The sequence below is a fragment of the Neophocaena asiaeorientalis genome, unplaced genomic scaffold (assembly GCF_003031525.2).
Source record: "Neophocaena asiaeorientalis asiaeorientalis breed wild unplaced genomic scaffold, Neophocaena_asiaeorientalis_V1.1 scaffold470, whole genome shotgun sequence".
Taxonomy (NCBI): Eukaryota; Metazoa; Chordata; class Mammalia; order Artiodactyla; family Phocoenidae; genus Neophocaena; species Neophocaena asiaeorientalis.
Genome location: NW_020173714.1, coordinates 1,782,461 through 1,802,290, shown reverse-complemented (window position 1 = coordinate 1,802,290; position 19,830 = coordinate 1,782,461). Strand labels below are relative to the sequence as shown.

Genomic DNA, 19,830 nt, shown 5'->3' with positions numbered 1-19,830 from the left:
AATATTTTATTTCATTCCACCTCCTCCCCAGGCAAAATCTCCCCCTGCTCTCCAAGGTCTGTCAGAAGAGAAAAGAGTACTGTCGTTTATTCCTAGCACGTAATACAACAGCAACCACATTCCCTCGAGGTGAGAAACCCAGAGTATACTCAGTGCCGAGGGGCCTCCTTACAGTCTCCTAAGATCCTATCCTTGTTCCTGTACCGCTATTTATCATTTTTGTGATGAGACATATTTGGGGAAGCACTTTAGTAATACCGTCAAAGCAGTCGTTCCAGGACTCCTTATGGCCGTAGGTGGCCATCTGTGGTGTGTAGATTCTGAAGGATGAAAGAAAAACTGAGTTTATTCACAGTTAAAGTAATGAAAGTGGCAGCTATTAAAGCTATTTTCTGTTCTGAAAGAAAGGGAGAGAGAATACTGACACTGGGGGCAAAGGAAGATGTATTGCTGAGTGTAGAGCTTCAGAAACCTTGCCCTGCAATCTGTGTTGCTGCTCCTACACAGTTTGGTAGGGGACAAACAGTGAATAGTGTTCTATTTTTAATTTTAAACTTTTAAGCAGAAGACCATCAAGAATAATCTGCTCAGTAAACATTTGGTCTAGAGTCTTAGCATTTCTCTTCGTTCGTCAAACAGTATCACAAATGTTAAATGTTAGAGAAGAACCAATGGCATGTGTGTTTTATCAGTGAATCCTTTGCCAAGAATATCTCTGGATTTATTTCTTTTCCTGATACAGTTTAGAAATGAAATGATAAACATAGCTGGAAGGCTATGAATGTAGGTATAAAATATGGACTTTCTAGCCTAATAGACACAGGTTCAAGTGCCAGTTCCACAACTTAGCTGCTGTGTGACTTTGAACATGTTCCTTAAATTCTTCCATCTGTTCCTTCTGAGAATTGAATATATAGCGATACCTACTTGATGGTAACATTGCAAAGATGAGAAGAAATTTTGTACATGAATGCATGGACATATTAGACACCCCCAAATGCTTATCAGTTCCCTTTTATCTGTCTTTTAAATGTTGAAAATGCAATTAATTGAGAGAAGAGAACAGTATTAAGCACAATAAGACTGTAGATTTAAAGGCATCATGTTATTTTATTTAAAATTATGTCACATGTTATTATTATCTGGGCATATGACATGTTATAGATCCAGAAGCAATAGCATTGACTTATTAATCTTCTTAATACTTCTCTAATTCCTACAGTTTGTCTTGGATGAGTTCAGTGGGTGGATGCAATAGGACCATTATTATTCTTTAATATAAGAAATTCTCAGATATGTGTCTCCCTATGTCATTGGAATTGATGGTAATGAATTTTCTGTCCAGAGATATTCACCTAGCATCACACTCATAATAACTACACATAAGGAACTCTGTGAAATGGATACATTTTCAGGGAAAATAGGTGGATCAGATGGCTGTTAAGTTGAGGTTATTTTCCAGCTTTGAGATTCTGCATTTCTAAGTATAGATTCTATAACTGACTTATTGAATCAGATTTAATTAATCCATTCACTTATTCTTTCAGTAAAAATGCATATATTGTGCTCCTACTATATATTCAACATTGCTATAAGCATTTAATTAATGAACACTGTGTAGAAATCATAGAGAAACTAGTATATTGAAATGTAGTGAGGAGAGAAAAAAAATTGTCAACCAATAGTTCCTTGTTACTGTGCATTGAGCAATATATTTTATCCCATTACATTTTATTTGTGTCACTTCCATTCTGCTCTCGGTATGAACAGACAAGGCTAATATTGTTTCTGGTGAAGGCCTGACAGCCATTCTGTTGACTTGTTTGGCATTACATTTGAGCTGCGCTCATGCGGCCCAGACTGCTGAAGGATGGCTTGACTGAAAAGAACAGGCAGTATGCCCTAGGGAGAAAGGGCAGAGTTTTAGAAAAAAGAGAAATTTGGAACCAGTATTTGTACATATATGCACTGCCAAAGGCTCTGAAAATTCCTGCACAGTGGTTTAGGTAGCCTAAAGAGAAATGACTGCTACCCTCCATAACAGACCCTGGAGCCAAATAGACTAATTTTAAAGAATACGAGCTTTGATGTCACATGATCCAATCCCTGCTTCACTGTTGTAATGAGCCCTGTGTGTTGCCTTCTCAGCAACCTTTTCCAAAGATGTACCCAGATTTTCCTTCCAGAAAATTTATTTTCCCCCAATTTATGTTGGTCAAATGATGTGGATGCAACTGGGGCCACCATCTGCTGGAGGTATAGGCCATCTTGAACATTTACAGATAGGGACAGCTATCCTGATTTGGGTGAGTAGAGATGTTTTCCTAGGCCTTCTACATAAAATTCTCCCACAAATAATAAGATTCTGTAACTAATAAGGAGCTTTCCTAACAGTCGATCTATTTAGCTCTGAATGATATGGGATGTAGATGTGGAGTCTGAATATCTGCAACTATTTGCTATCACGAGACAGCCATCCTGATGAAGAAGCCTTCACATAGAGAATGGCACAGTCCAGACATTTTTCAAGAAATGAGCCAGAGCCCATATCATGAAACATTGTATTAAATTGTTCCCAAGACTGACCTCTGAACTTTTTAGTCACATGAGACAATAAATTTGTTTTAAGAACTAAGGTGATTTAAATTGGGTTATCTGATCATCTCAAAGAGGAATATTAAAAATGACAACTTCATGTCCTTAGCTGTGTGACTGTGGGCAAACTGCTTATCCTCGCTGAGTTTTTTGAAGGTGAATCCTAGATTTCTTGCTAATAATTTACACGATTTAACTTTCTTTTCTGTAAAATGAACATCATAATGGTTTTGGATATATCTTTTGAATAATACACTGCACAGTGTGCCTTGAACATTTTACTTATTCCATACAATATAGTTATTATCATCATCAAGTTACTTTATACATACACATTCACGCTTTAACAAATACATGCTGACTTGTCAGTAGTGCAAAACTCAGTGCTATGTATGGTAGAGCTTAAAACTTATGATGAAGATATTATTCTGATTTCTCTCCTTCAGGGAAAGAAAGAAAAATATGTCAAAGATAATTATAATACATAGCAGTACTTGATAAATTACATTTTTAAAGAAAGGGGCATGTGTAAAGTGTACTGGCTGTCAGACTGGTAAGAGATGTTGCCTCTGAGTAGAAGAATCAAGGAACACATTAAGAGGGAGGAGACAGAATTGGTTGCACTTAAATAGGTAGACTTTGGTAAGCAAAGGAGCCCTATGATATCTTTCCCAGCTCTTTGTTCACAGTAGAAGTGATTGTAAGAGAAAGGGTGTATGGTGAGGAAAGCACAGAGGGAGAGAATTGACAAAAGTGGTTGAGAATTTTCCTGGAGTTTGAGGCTCTACTCTAAGCTTCTTGTGCTCAGGGATTGCAGCTTTTTCTAAGTCTTGTGTGTAAAATGATGTCTATTATGTGGAGGTGCCAAGATATGTGTGCTGATTGGAATAATTCCAAAAAATTAAACTTAAATCTAATGTATATTTTTAGTATTTCCTTCTTATCTTCTCCTCCAGCCCCTTACCAAGCTCAAAGGAATCAAAAGTAAAAAGTGTATGCGTGAGTGTACCACAAATGTAATAATGAAACTAAGAATATTGTTGAGTGCCTACATTATGCCAGTCAATCTCAGTGAGCATGTTCTCTCTCTGTGTCTCTCTCTAATTTCATTTATCATTAGATTAATCTCTTGATGCAAGCATTGCTATCCATATTTTACAAAGGGAAAGAGTGATTCAGAGAATTTAAATTGGGCTTATTGCAACTAACTAGTGGAGTCAAAGAAAATGTATATAATTCCTATACTTAGAGTTTCATATAACAGAGGATAATAGCATGGGAGAAACATTGATCTGTTTAATAGTTCCCTTTAAATAACCTGTGGTTTTAGAGTCTCTCTTTTTGTTATTGTTTTTGTTTTCCTTTGTTTTTGCCCTCTTGTATCACAATCAACCTGTTACTAGTAATGCCCACAGTTGTCTTGACCCACTACCATGAACTATTCTCTATCTCGTACTCTCTGGATCATTAGAATACGGATACTTCATCTTCATCTGTATTGAGAGACTATTTTGTACCAAGGATTATGACAAATGATACAGTTACTTTTTTTCTTGATTTAAGTTTCAAATAATACGAGGTAGGTCCCGTTATTCTATTTTTTTTTAAATGAGGCAAACCTAGTATTTTTTCTTTCTAGATTGTTATATAGGTCCAATATCCTAATTTTATATGGAAGAAAACCAATACTGGGCAGTTTATTTACTCCCAGCCTCAAACATCTAGTAAAGGGGAGACATATTTGAAATATGGGCCAATCTGCCTCAAAAAAATACATAGTGGAAAGCAGAGTGTTACAGTGGAGAGAACTATGAGAACATACACAGAGTACTTAAGATGTTCTTGGCAGCAAGTAAAAGAATAACAATAACTTAAGGAATGAAGACAATTGGTGATGTCACTTAATAAGCCTGGAGGAAGGTAATCAAACTTGCAGTGGCTGAACATAGACCACGTCACTGAGCTAACACTTCATGCTCAAGCTTGCCACTGCATAGTCATAGCATGGCTCTGCTGTGTAACTCCAAGCACTTTGTGTCACATACCAGCATCCACAACAGGAAGAGAGGGAGGAGGCTCACTTCCCTGCCCATCTCTTGGTGAAAAAGGGAGCTCCTGTTTCAGAAGCTCCTATTTCCCAACAGATATTCCTTCACATCTCATTGGCCATTATTGGGTCAGATGGCCACCTCAACTTAAGGAAATCTGAAAAAAAAAAATTTGTCTGATTTTCAGTTTCTAATAATGCTCACCCTTCAGAAAGAAAAAAGGAAAGGTTCTTGAGTAGGAATAATATAGGAGGAGAGAAAAATCCAAGGAGGTAGAATTCCCTGTCCAAAGTCCTACATATAATAAGACACATTCCACCATATCTTATTATTTGTGGGTTCCATGCTGCCCTCTGCTTGGATACTAACTAGTCTTTGGATCTGTTGCTTCATTCCCTTGGGCTGATCCTGATAATTTTTATGTTTATTTGCTTTTCACTGAGGTGCTTCCAACTAAGGTGATAGTTTGTTTTCTAATTTAGTTTTGTAGCCTATGAAATTGAGTGAAATTAGAAGAAAATGTAGTCTCCCTAAAAATATTTACATTGGTAATTAAAATAAAATTTATAATTAAACATAGAGAAAGAATATAGCAAATATCTATGCTTATCAAAATCTTAATATCTGGTGATGTTAACTTCAGAACATTTAAAAATTAGCATACAAAAATTAAGCGTAAAGTTAAAGTTTTCTTTTAAATATTTCTCAATCACATTTCCACATAGGCAAATGCTAGTTAGAATATGATCTATATCTTGCCAGTCCATTTTTAATATATATTTTACAACATATATTCATACATAGGCAAATACATTATTAATTTGTAAAAAATCATATCATGGCATACATATCATTTTGCAACTTGAATTTTTACCGAACAGTGTTTTTGAGATCTATTTATGTTGATGCATATAGCCTTTATCTCTCTCTCTCTCTCTCTCTTTCTCTCTCTCTCTCTCTCTCTCTGTCTATCTAGTGCATGGCATTTCTAGTGCATCATATGACTATATTGCTGGTTATTTATATTATTTCCTATATTTTGCAATGAAAAATAATATACTTAATTGTGAGCATGTATGGGAGTTTCCAAAGAGTGAATATATAGAAGTGAATTCTGGGTCAGACAAAAGCATATGCACATATTGCTAAGTTCATCTTCATTTTCCCATTCCCCCAGTTTATACATATGTATGTGTATATATGTATATACATATATTTATACATATGAATTAAACTAATGATAATAATAGTGCTTTGTTTACTGAATTGGATCCATTGAAGAAGATCAAAATGATTCCACCACTGTCTTCATATCCCCTCATTAGAGGTGACTACTGACTAGCTGGACCTGATCAATAGGTGCTTAATCCTTGCTTTATCCTGATCCTTGGTAAAGGCTCAGGTTAAAGGGAATGGATTTTCTGCGAATGATACAGCCAGACTATAACTCTCAGGTACTCCAGCTGTTAGGAAACCAGAGAACGAATTAGGCACAAAGAACCAAATGTTTTTTTAAAAATGTCTGATACATGGGACAAATGTTTTCTTCTTTCTGAAAAACCATCAGTTGTTACTCTTCAGTTTCTGAAACAGGGACTTCTACCATATGTTTGAGACAGTGTCTTAGACAGCTAGCTATAGAGACTGCTTCAGCTAAATTCAGTGAGAACATCCACTCAAAATCATGTATAGGATACTTCTGCCTAGAAACACAAGTGGCTGGGGAAGAATTATGTATAGAATTTTAAGAGCATTTCAAGGAAGGACAGACCAATACTACTGATGGGAGCATGATTTAGAAAGGATTTTGCCTTAAATTTGTATCTTAAAAATTTTTGTTAAGCCTACAATAAGAAAACAAATTACCCAATTTAAAAGGGGGCATAGATCTGAACTGGCACTTGACCAATGAAGATATACAGATGGCAAATAAGCCTATAAAAAATGGTCAGCATGACATTGTATGTCAGTAGGGAAGTACACATTAAAACAACCATGAGATACTACTATATACTTATTAGAATGGCTAAAATCTAAAACTGACAACATCAAATGTTGGTGAGGATGTGGCGAATAGGAATCCCTATTCATTGCTAGTGGGAATAAAAATGATAAGCTACTTTGGAAGACAGTTTTGCAAAATACTCTTAACATAGGATCTAGCAACTTCATATTTACCTAAAATAAAACGTATGTCCACGTAAAAGCCTGCACATAAATTCCATAGCAGCCTTATTCATAATTGTCAAAACTTGGAAGCAATGAAGATGTTCTTCAATAGTGAATGCATAAACCAGGTACATTCATACAATGAAATATTTTTCAGTGATGAAAAGAAATGAGCTTTCAAACCATAAAAAGACATGAAGGAATCTTAACACACATTGCTAAGTGAAAGAAACCAATCTGAAAAGACTATGCTATATGATTTCTACTATATGACAATCTGGAAAAAGCAAAACTATGGAGATAGCAAAAAGCTCAATGGTTGCCAAGACAGCAGTACCCCAAATCCCTAGATTTCTATCTATTTAAAACCCCACTAACTCAGGAATTTGATACTGATTGAAATTTAAGCATTTATAAATTATGGAGAATACAGTAATTATACAAAATGCAATTAGTCAATAATTAAAACTATTAAATTCTTTTATTAAAATAATTAAAACAATTTTAAAAAGAACAAAGTACCATTATTGTATTCCTATAAAATACACATCTTCTTTCTGACATATACATGGGCAAAAACAATAAAAAAACTTGATTATGTATTTTCATGGTACATGAAAGCAGTTATGGGATGAAAAAAGCATTAAAATTTTCAGATTATAAACACATATATTTTAAAATCAGACATTTATCTTAATATGTGAAATTTGGAAATCACAGAGTGCATTTTTGTATGAAAAGTGAGAGATGTTTCAGAAGAGGCGTTGTGGTTTTGCAAATGCCATAAACGTTGATGAGCTTGGCTTGGCTACCAGGTAGTTGGAATGAGAAATAATTCCAGAGGTGGATGCTAAGTGTTTGGTAGACTGGAAAGGAAAATGATTATATTTCAGATTCTGATAAAATCAGGATCCAAAAATATCTTGGCAGTGTTCTAAAAGAATGAGTCAGAAATTAGCAATAAAATTTAATAGGGAAAAACATATGTCTGCTAAAACGATCTGGTAGTTTCAAGGTGGGAGAGATGAATGAATATCAGAAGCAAATAACAAAAAGTGTTAAGTTTCTAGTTGATGGCAATTTCATTAAAATATAACACTGATGAATTACTGGATAGGCCTAAAATTGATCTAGAACTTTGGTGCTTAGAGAATATTTAACACAAATTTTACATGTTGGACAAGCCATACTGCTATCAAGTTTGGGTATGGATCGTTAACAAAGACACAGAAAGATTGAATTTTTCCAAAGATCATCATTTAGAGAATCTAAGATTAAAGTTCATAAAACATAGTTGAAAGAAAAAAATGTTTTTTTTTTTTATGGTATAGTCTCAGGGAGTAAGCAAGAGCTACCCTTAAATAGTTGAAAACATTTACTCAGGAATGAATCAGGATTGACTTTCTTGGACTGAAGACAGGATTAGAACTTGATGTAGAAAGCTGCTTAATAAAGGAAAGCTTTATGGACTAATAAAGAAAAGGATGTCTTAGGAGGCAGTGACTTTCCCATCACTTGGCTTTATAAGAAGGGCAGCCATTTTGGGGGAGTAATTCATATACTGTATAAGGAATTCATTCTAACTCTGGCCATTCATTAGAATGCTAAAATAAATTACACAGAAGAAAAGAAGAGTGGCAAAATCCAAGGGCAGTGTAGGACTCAAACTTAAAAACTGTGAGTTGTTACAACTGGAAAGTTGGGCCAAATTCACCGATAGGTTTAGTTCCACTTACATGGCTGATGTGTAGTGATTACATATTAGGATACATCAGTTGAATCCAAAAGGTATCGTTGCCTGTCCCATACAGGCCATAACAATGACAGGAACAAAGACATCAACAGGAACAGAGTTCACTAGTCAGAGAGAATTCAAAGAAGGAGGCAGTAACAACAGCCGTGAAGATGTAGAGTTTCAGTAGGATTAAGAATAGAAATACAGAGCAGTGAAGTGAACCTTATTATTTAGTTGAGTTGCACACAATTACAAGGGAAGCCACCGCGATGAGAAGCCCGTGCGCCACAATGAAGAGTAGCCCCCACTCACCGCAACAAGAGAAAGCCTAAGCACAGCAACAAAGACCCAACGCAGCCAAAAATAAATAAATTTATTAAAAAAAAAAAGAATGCAGTGGAATTATAGCTAATGCAAGATCTTAAACTACAAATAAGTCAAATCTAAGAAACACTAGATTATGACTATTATATGAGTATTTCAGAAATTATAAAATTGCCCTAATGCCACCTTTAGTAAAAGAGGGAAAAATGGGGCTTTATATAGGAAACAAAACAGTTATGCATGAATATTATTTACATACTAGCTTAAAGGTAGAATATCATGATAAAGAAGCTACGAGCAGAGTTTTACAATTACCCTTTTACATGTGAAAATAGTTTCATATTTTTGCATGAAATGAGACTATATGATCATGTGGTATAGATCTAAAGCTGAAAAAGAAACTAATTAAAAAACAAAAGTTGCTCAGTGTTGAGGTTTAATTTTCAAACCAACCACTAAAGTTGAAATTAAACTTTAGAGAAATCCTATTAAACTTTTTGTATGTGCTTAATATTTTTAAGATAAATAGTCTTTATAATTTTGAAGTTATAAATCCATGTAATATACCTTGATGTAAAAAAAAAATACATGTACATAGGTGTTTAAAAATCACTCCATTATTTCACAGCATAAAAGAAGAGTTACCTTCATGAGTTTAGGTAAAAATAAAAATTCTCAATAAGCATAATGATGGATCCTTTTTCTCTGAGAGAAAAAAATTTTTTTAAGTAGCTGCTGTAATTTTACAGGAAAGTAAGAGATCTTTTTAAATGATAATTCCAGCTTATTACCACTTGAACAGCCATTTTATGAGCCAAATGAAAATGTATCTTTATCTTTTATTTCATAAATCCACAGTTGCCAACACTATGCCCATGCGATTAGATGGAATGCCATTTTATAAATCTTAATTTGTCTTGAATAATGAAAGCCCATGACTTCAGCACACAATATCTCCAAAAAACTAAACATGGAGTGCTGCTAATCTTCTTAATCTGTCCCTCAAATTGTCATCTCCCATGTTTTGTTTACTGACATGGAAAACCAATTTGATAATAAATGTTAAGAGAGTACGTGGGGTGTGAATAAGAGCTAAAAGGCTTTCTGAATCTTAGATTCACCCAGGGGTAGAAATCTATAAAGTGGCACAATTCCAGCAAAGGAAATGAAAGGCCAAGGAGTTGGGTACCATAAAAAAGCCATAAAATCTGTGGTGCAAGAAAAAAGTAGAGAGAAATTCAATAGTGCAATTTTACATGTTGGTGATAAATAAAAATGAAAACAACCACAGAAGTTAGTAACAGAGACTAACTCTAAATCATCAAATATGGTTGAAGCTACAGTGAGTGAAGACTGGTAAAATCCATAAGAGAACAAGTGTTGAAGGAAAGAACAGGCAGGTCTTTAGTTACATTATCAGTTTGCAAGTCCAACATTTAATGCTTTTAACTAAGTTCTGCCTTCATGAAACCTGAGATGGAAAGTGTGACCTTTAAAGTCTTGAAACAAATACCCATTGTTCTTAGAATAAAGTACAAATACATTGCTTTGACAAAGGTGCTACAAACTAGTGAAAGACCTTGAAATTTTAGGTAATTGATTTGAATGGACACCACATTTGGATTTATGGTACAAAGATGACCTTGGGTTTAAATTTCTTTCATGTGTTGTGAGAACTAGGAGAACAGCTCACCATATAATTCCATAATTCTCTGTTACCCTTTTAAAGAGATGTGGATGTTCTTTGGGGGAAAAAAAAAAAACTAGGCTACAGGGTCATACATTGCCTTAGGTAGTGCAAGCCATTTCTCATTCTCTAGATGTTCGCTGGGACATTTTATCTTCAGGTATCCTCCATGCTTTATGCAGTTCAGGATGCTTATAAATGCACAGCAGTGTCCACGAATTTAAAGTTTGCTCTGCTTGGTTAGGGTTGCTGGACTACTAAAACCTACATCCAGTACCTACCTAATCCTTTTAATAAAACCTTGTTTTTTGTTTGTTGTTGTTGTTGTATTTTCAGTTCTAGTAACTCATCCTCTATCCATGAAAATGGATATGACAAACTCAGAGGAAATATTTAAAAGATAATTGAATAGAAAAATGGGAAAAGATATACTCCCATAAGAAAGGCTAAGATTAAAATGACTAATGATAAGAGTTGGTGAAAATGTGAACTAGTGAAAACTCGAATACCATGCAATTGTGTGTGTGGGTGTAGATTGGTAGAATCACATTTTGACAACTGTTTGGTGGTATTTAGCAGAGCTGCATTTATGCATACACTCTGACCAACATTTCTATTACTAAGTATAAACCCAGGAAAACCATACCAATGTGCACTAAAAGATACCTGCAGAAAATGCTATGGTAGCACTGATTTTAAGAGCCCAAAACATGAAATAACCTACATGTTGATCTAAATCCAATGAAAAAAAAGAGGTTACTTTCTATAATAGAAGACTCTACATCAGTGAAAGTGAGTGAACTACTGCTATATGCCAGGACTTTAAAAAATTTCAGAAACATAAATAATACCAGGCAAAATCAACCAGATTCAAAACAGAAATGGAAGACTACATAAGTCATAGTTCAATTTATATAAATTTCAAAAACAGACAAAACTATTGATGATGATGGAGTCTGATTAGTGGTTACCTTTGAGTTAGAGAAGGACTAATGTTGGGGGAGGGACATGAGAGAGTCTTGAATTCTGTTTTGTAATATAGGATGTGGCTACCTGGATATTATTAACTGTGTGAAAATTCCCCAAGCTGTATGTACAGTTTTGATCTATCTTCCTATAACTTAGATAATATGTATTAAGTATTATACATACACACAATATACATTAAATACATAAATTGATATTAATTTAAAAGGTGACACTTTTTAAAAAGAGAGAAATATCTAGGATACCAGGAGATAAGGATGACAAAGTGAATGGTGGTGGTGGTGGTGGTGGTGATGATGGTGGTGTTGGTGATAATGTGAAAACTCTCAGTTCTGGTTCTAAAAGATTATATCATACATAACTATTGAGTAGTTTGAATATGCGGCAATCTATACACAGTAGGTAAGTGCTTGAAACTCTGATTTTAGGTAGACATGGACTTAAGTATAAGTTTCACCCACTTACCAATTAGATGATGTTAAGTTCTAGAACTACCATGTAATGTCAGCTCATTCCCAATTTGTAAAACTGAGCTTATAAACATTACTTACTTGATACTTGATAGTATTAGGGGTGAGGATTAATTAGCAGAGCTTTTGTTGATATTAGTACTTATTGCTAGCATTATCATCATTGTTGTCTTGTCATCTTTTTTTTTTTGTGGTACGCGGGCCTCTCACTGTTGTGGCCTCTCCCGTTGCGGAGCACAGGCTTGGGACGCACAGGCTCAGCGGCCATGACTCACGGGCCCAGCCGCTCCGCGGCATATGGGATCTTCCCGGACCAGGGCACGAACCCGTGTCCCCTGCATCGGCAGGCGGACCCCCAACCACTGTGCCACCGGGGAAGTCCCTGTCTTGTCATCTTGATTTTCAATGTTACTGTTTCTGTAGCAACAATCTAAATGTTAAATCTCACCCTTAGAAATAAGGATTGACTACATAGGTAGATAAGGTTTCAAGTGTCTGTATAATGAGATAAATAGAATTTGAAAAAATTTTAAATCTTTTTTTGGCAGTACATTAAAAAAAATTGTATCATGAAAAATTTACTTAAGAGCTGAAATTGAAAAAGTTGGGCAATAAACGTGTTATACCATCCCAGAGAGCTGAAATAATTATAACAGTCCAAAGTAACTCTTTTCATTCAACACTTACTTTGTCTATTTATGTTAAGTGAACATATGATGGCAGCTCAATTCATCATCATTGGCGTGTTTACAACATTTAATAATTTAAAAAGAAGATCCAAAAAAGATCTTTTGGAAAGTTTGCAGATAATTGAGAGCTAGTTTTTAAGAGAAAAAGTCTATGATCTGTCAGATATGATCCTTACAGTATATTCAGTGCAAGAAAATAAATGACAAGTGACAAAAGGAATAGAGACACATTTATCTTTAGAAAACACAGGGAGGAAGTGGATTTGTGAGGAGGTTGCTAATGACTGCAGTCAGTTGCCTGCAAATCATAATGGCTAAGGTCAGCAGTGAAATAATGTTCAAAGTGCTAACCTGGAGAGACTTCAAGTATGAAAGAGCAAAGTTGAAGTGCACTTATCACCTTAGTGGTGCCCATCAAAAGGGACTGTTCTCAGCATGTGACCTGAGCACACCCACTGGCCACAGCCAGCATTTGACGAGTATGAAACAATAGTAATCAGAGAACATTTTGTATTTCACCCTAATGCTCCCTCATTTTCAAAAGTATATTGGTTATTCATGACATTATGATTAGAGAAACTTCTTGTTAAACTCCCGTCTTCCCCAAACCCCTTTTGCAAAGGCAGTGAGCAAGGGTGAATTTAAATTAGCCTTTATTAAACAATATTATATCTGGACTCTGGGGGCTTTCATGTTGCATAAAAGGCCAAAATTGACATATATTCCTTCTTAAAATAATAAGCTCTAAAGTTTGTTAACCTTAGCTTCAATTTTAGTGCAATATTTTACAAAATAAAACAAGACTGTAAGAAAATGTCATGCTGCTCAGAAATATGCACCTCGAAAATAAAATGACCCTTCTAGACTTTTGATGGTATTTTTAGGAAATGTTTAATTTGGTTTATGCGTCAGTTTTCTGAGTTGAAGTGAAACCTCAAGGCTTTTAGAGTTTCTCCACTTTCAAAAATGGAATGTTTTAAAATACAATACTGATGTATGTATTTACATACATCAGTGAAGCTAAACTTAATATTGGCTCAAATTTAAGGAGGCTATAATTTTGTTTATCTTAGTGAGAATGTCATAATCTAAATTAGTGTAAATATTTATGCCATTGTGGTAGACTCAATATCTAAAGAGTATTATATGAAGAACCATGTAGGGTTCTAGAAGAGAGAATTCCAACCATTCTACTCAGTGTTTGATTATTCTCTGCTATAGCCCTCAGTTGGGGTTGCCCACTGTTTAAAAATCCCCAGTGTCAGGGGAGGCTAGGACATCCTCTACTTTGGGAGTATACATTTACTGTTGAGGGAAAAAAAAAAAAGGTCTTTCTTACCTTTAGAGAAAGACCTTTAATTCCTACTTCAAGAAAGTGGTTAAGAACATACTTTTTGGAGTAGCATATGTAGGTTAAATCAGCTGTGGGCTGGTAAATGATTAACAATCTTAACTGATTTAAAACTCTTGGGGAGAGGCTGATTTGTAGCACCTGTCAACTTTTGTGGCATAAATACTTCCCTCGTGGATAACCTTGGGCCATGAACATGACATTGCTGAGCACAGAATTGGGATGAGGTGTACACAGTCAGTTCCTGGGAGCCATTGGGGGGAGTCTCATGCACACCACTTGTTAAATCTCAACTCCACTATCTATAAACTATGTTATCTGGGGTACTTTATTTAAATACTTTTGTGTTTCACTTTTCTCAAACATGTCTATATCACAGATTGAGAATTAAGTGCTCTGAATCATCCAACACAGAATAATGCTATCTAAGTGCTCATTGTCATTTTTAATATTCTACTCATCTGCCAATGCCTAAAATAGAATATTTTGGATCCTCCTTCTACTTATGGTCATACAAATATTTGAATCCAGGTATTATACTCCCTCTAGATCATTCCTTTAGAAACATAAATCTTATTTAGTTATTTTTCCTAATATATATTTCTGTATACGCTTCACATCTCAAATTGGTCACTCAAAGAAAGATTCTGTATTATAGTTCTTCCCCCTTCATCGTAGATGGCAAAAATTTTCATGATAATCCAGTTTCTTGCTTCTCTTGATGAATGGGCAACAATCAGCTAGACTGCTTTTAAAATAGAGTAGGCACACAATCTCAAAGACTCTCTAATTTATCTAAAATGCTGGCCATGTTGCTCTTTGACTTTTTCTGCTTTGCTGTCATAAACAGATTTGAATTTGTATGTTCTGAATTTAGCAGACATTTCTCTTAATATGAGGCATCCAGAAACAAATACAGAATTCCAGGTGTGATTTAAGCAGGGCAAAGAAAAGCAAGACCACTGTTACATTTGTACCAAACACTGAATTTGTGGTGAAAGGACCTAAAGTTACTCATGCTTTACTTTTTTTTTTTTAACACCTTTGTTGGAGTATAATAGCTTTACAATGATGTGTTACTTCCTGCTTTATAACAGAGTGTGAATTGTACACATATATCCCCATATCTCCTCCCTCTTGCATCTCCCTCCCACCCTCCCTATCCCATCCCTCTAGGTGGTCACAAAGCACCAAGCTGATCTCCCTCTGCTATGCGGCTGCTTCCCACTAGCTATCTACTTTGCATTTGGTGGTATATATAATTCCATGCACTCTCTCATTTCATCCCAGCTTACCCTTCCCCCTCCCCATGTCCTCAAGTCCATTCACTACATCTCCGTCTTTATCTGTCCTGCCCCTAGGTTCTTCAGAACCATTTTTTTACTTTTTTTAGATTCCATATGTATGTGTTAGCATATGATATTTGTTTTTCTCCTTCTGACTTACTTCACTCTGTATGACAGAGTCTAGTTTTTTGATTGGGTTGTTTGTTTTTTTGATATTGAGCTGCATGAGCTGCTTGCAAGTTTTGGTGATTAATCCTTTGTCAGTTGCTTCATTTACAAGTATTTTCTCCCATTCTGAGGGTTGTCTTTTCATCTTGTTTATGGCTTCCTTTGCTGTGCAAAAGCTTTTAAGTGTCATTAGGTCCCATTTATTTATTTTTGTTTTTATTTCCATTTCTTTAGGAGGTGGGTCAAAAAGGATCTTGCTGTGATTTATGTCATGGAGTGTTCTGCCTATGTTTTCCTCTAAGAGTTTGATAGTGTCTGGCCTTACATTTAGGTCTTTAATCCATTTTGAGTTTATTTTTGTGTATGGTGTTAGGGAGTGTTCTAATTTCATTCTTTTACATGTAGCTGTCCAGTTTTCCCAACACCACTTACTGAAGAGGCTGTCTTTTCTCTATTGTGTACTCTTGCCTCCTTTATCAAAGATGAGGTGACCATATGTGCATGGGTTCATCTATGGGCTTTTTATCCTGTTCCATTGATCTGTGTTTCTGTTTTTGTGCCAGTACCATACTGTCTTGATTACTGTAGCTTTGTAGTATAGTCTGCAGTCAGGGAGGCTGATTCCTCCAGCTCTGGTTTTCTTTCTCAAGATTGCTTTGGCCATTCAGACTCATTCTACGAGGCCACCATCACCCTGATACCAAACCCAGACAAAGATGTCACAAAGAAAAAAAACTACCAGCCAGTATCAGTGATGAACATAGATGCCAAATTCCTTAACAAAATATTAGCAAACAGAATCCAAGAGCACGTTAAAAGGATCATACACCATGATCAAGTGGGGTTAATCCCAGGAATGCAAGGATTCTTCAGTATATGTAAATCAATCAGTGTGATACACCATATTAACAAACTGAAGGACAAAAACCATATGATCATCTCAATAGATGCAGAAAAAGCTTTTGACAAAATTCAACACCCATTTATGATAAAAACGCTCCAGAAAGTGGGCATAGAGGGAACTGACCTCAACATAATAAAGGCCATATATGACAAACCCACAGCCAACATCGTTCTCAATGGTGAAAAGCTGAAACCATTTCCACTAAGATCAGGAGCAAGACAAGGTTGCCCACTCTCACCACTATTATTCAACATACTTTTGGAAGTTTTAGCCACAGCAATCAGAGTAGAAAAAGAAATAAAAGGACTCCAAATCGGAAAAGAAGAAATATAGGTGTCACTGTTTGCAGATGACATGATATTATACATAGAGAATTGTAAAGATGCTACCAGAAAACTACTAGAGCTAATCAATGAATTTGGTAAGGCAGCAGGATACAAAATTAATGCACAGAAATCTCTTGCATTCCTATACACTACGGATGAAAAATCAGAAAGAGAAATTAAGGAAGCACTCCCATTTAACATTGCGACAAAAAGAATAAAATACCTAGGAATAAACCTGCCTAAGGAGACAAAAGACCTGTATGCAGAAAACTGTAAGGCACTGATGAAAGAAATTAAAGATGATACAAACAGATGGAGAGATATACCATGTTCTTGGATTGGAAGAATCAACATTGTGACAATGTCTATACTACCCAAAGCAATCTACAGATTCAGTGCAATCCCTATTAAACTACCAATGGCATTTTTCACAGAACTAGAACAAAAAATTTCACAATTTGTATGGAAACACAAAAGGTCATGCTTTACTTTTGAATCATTTGTACAAGGAAATTTCTCTCCCAGAAATAATTCTCCTTTTTTCCTGGACAATTATTTTTGTGTGTATTTTCTCAATATTCCTTGTTTAGTACAAGATGCTAGAAAATAGAGACTGTCTTTTCTTAACCCAAATTTCTTAAAAAACACAAGTACCACAGCTAACACAAGAAGAAATCTGAAAAACTGTGTGTCTATTAAAGAAGTTGTATTTGTAACCAAAATCCTTCCTCGGAAGAAAGAATGAAAGCTTGGATGGATTCATAGGTGAATTCTATCAGGTATTTAAGGAAGAAATAATAGCAATTCTGCCAAATTCTCCTTTGGAAAATAGAGGAGAAGGGGACTCTTCCCAACCTTTTTTTTTTTTTTTTAATAACAGCATAACAACCCAGGTATTAAAATTTGGAAAGGGCATTACAAGAAAAAGAAATGACAGACTAAAATCCCTCAGGAACACAGAGACAATAATCTTCAACAATTATCAGTAAATAAATCTAGGAATATATTAAAAGTGGATTTATTCCTGGAATGCAAGACTGGATCAACATTAGAAAAATCGAATACTATAAGTCACAAAATCAGCAGAATAAAGAAGAAAAATATGATCATCTCAATAGATTTAGAAAAAAAGTGGACAAAATTCAAAATCCATTCATGATAATAATTGTTAGCAACTCAATATAGAAGGAAAATTTCTCAGTTTTATAAAGGGCATTAGGGAAAACCTACAATTAACATACTTCATGATGAAATAAAACCCCTGAAGTGTTTGGGAAAAAATGCTGTTACAAATAATTCAAAGTGTATTTCCAAAGCTGGATGGAAATTAGATAAGCAGAGCTAAAGAAATTGGTCAATTAAGTTAAAATAATTAATGCATACCTGGACAAATATTTCCATATTTAAGGAAGACAATGTTCTGCATATGTTTAGGCAAAATAAGTAAGGAAACTACTGCTGGCCTCAGACTTCTCCTCTAAAACACTTACATTCAGAAGGCAGTAAAGAAACTGCCTAGAGAGTTTCGTCAAAGGAGTTGAATCGGCATTAAATAAGGCATTCTTTCTGTTCAAGGTTAGGGGAAAAGAGAATATTTTTTGAAATATGTCATGCTTGTGAATAGTACCAGTATAAGAATAAGAACTGCTTTAAAAAAGAACAGTAGAGCAATTTAATGTAGAAAGGATATCTTGGCTTGATTTGGGGCTTGAGTTTACATTAGAAAATATTTACTTATAACTAAATCTGGATAGGAGTGTCATTTATATAGAATTACCATATTTGCAAGCATAAAGGTCATTTTTGCATAATAACTGCACTTAAGCTTTAGCATCAGACACTTGTCATTTAGATATGGCTCCTGTGTGAATTTGCTGAATTACTTCTATCTTTTTACCTGGGTACCAAAAATAAGCATATTAGCTGCGGGTAGTTTTGATGAGGGCTGTATTCTCAGCAAGCATATGTATGCATTTCTTCCAAAAAATGATTCATCATTTTGTTGACTTGAAAAGACCCACATTGTTTATTCCAGTTATTTAAACTCATGACAGTATAGCTAACTAGTTTCTCCCTACTGGTCTCTTATTCTCTAACATCCCTCAGACATCCCTCCTATTCTCTAACATGGCCTTCAGAAGCCTTCAGTGATACCTCATCAGGAAACTATACTCAATATCCTGTGATAAACCATAATGGAAAAGAATATGTAAAAGAATGTGTGTGTGTGTGTGTGTGTGTGTGTGTGTGTGTGTGTGTATATACACATATATGTAACTGAGTCACTTTCCTGTGCATCAGAAACTAAACACAACATTGTAAGTCAACTATACTTCAATAAAATAAAATTTAAAAATATTGGTAATGGCACCTCATCTCTCATTTGTATAATATGTATTTTTATAACATAGACAAAACATGAGTTCTTTTAGGAAAATTTATGAAATATCAAAAATGTAGAAAAAAGAGCAAACTTAAAAACACATAGCCTAGCATCCAGAAAAGAACAAAATTTTGCATTAGGCCTTTCCTAATTGCCTGCTTCTATCCTCAACCTTCACCCCACATGAATAGGTGAATCTCTTTTCCTGTGTTCCTAAAGCATCACTTGTGGGGTTTTGCCAAACCACTTGTCACACAGTACTGCCATTGTCCTTTCTGTTTACTCATGATTCTGCCCCATGAGATGGTTTTTATAAAAAGTGGATTCCTTACTTACCTCTCTATCTTTAGCATCTCACACTGCTTCTGAAGTGGAGTGGACACTCCAGTTCCCATATCTCCTTTCTTATTCATTGCCTCAGCAAACATTTCCTGTCTGCACTTCTTCCAAGGAAGAGTGAGATGTAATCAGAGTTCATTTAAGGCAAAGTTATCAGACCTGTCTCTGTGGAAGGCCCTGGCATTGCTGAGTAGACTGATGGAGGGACTTTGTGGCTGGTCAGCTCACTCTTCTGCAAGCCTTTTTCCAGCCCCAAAAGGAGTCAGGTACTTGACAGTCTAGCCTGATGCTGAGATTCTTTTAAAAATCCATGTAAGGAAGGATTCTGCTCCTGGAAGAAAAATCGGTGTTTTACAAAAATCCTCATTA

The 19,830-nt window shown here is 35.2% G+C and overlaps 1 pseudogene; it reads right to left on the bottom strand.

Moving 5' to 3' along the window:
• Nucleotides 1–19,535, bottom strand: part of LOC112403257 (AP-3 complex subunit beta-2-like) — a 52,124-nt pseudogene extending 32,589 nt beyond the window's left edge.
• Nucleotides 19,536–19,830: the final 295 nt, after the last annotated feature.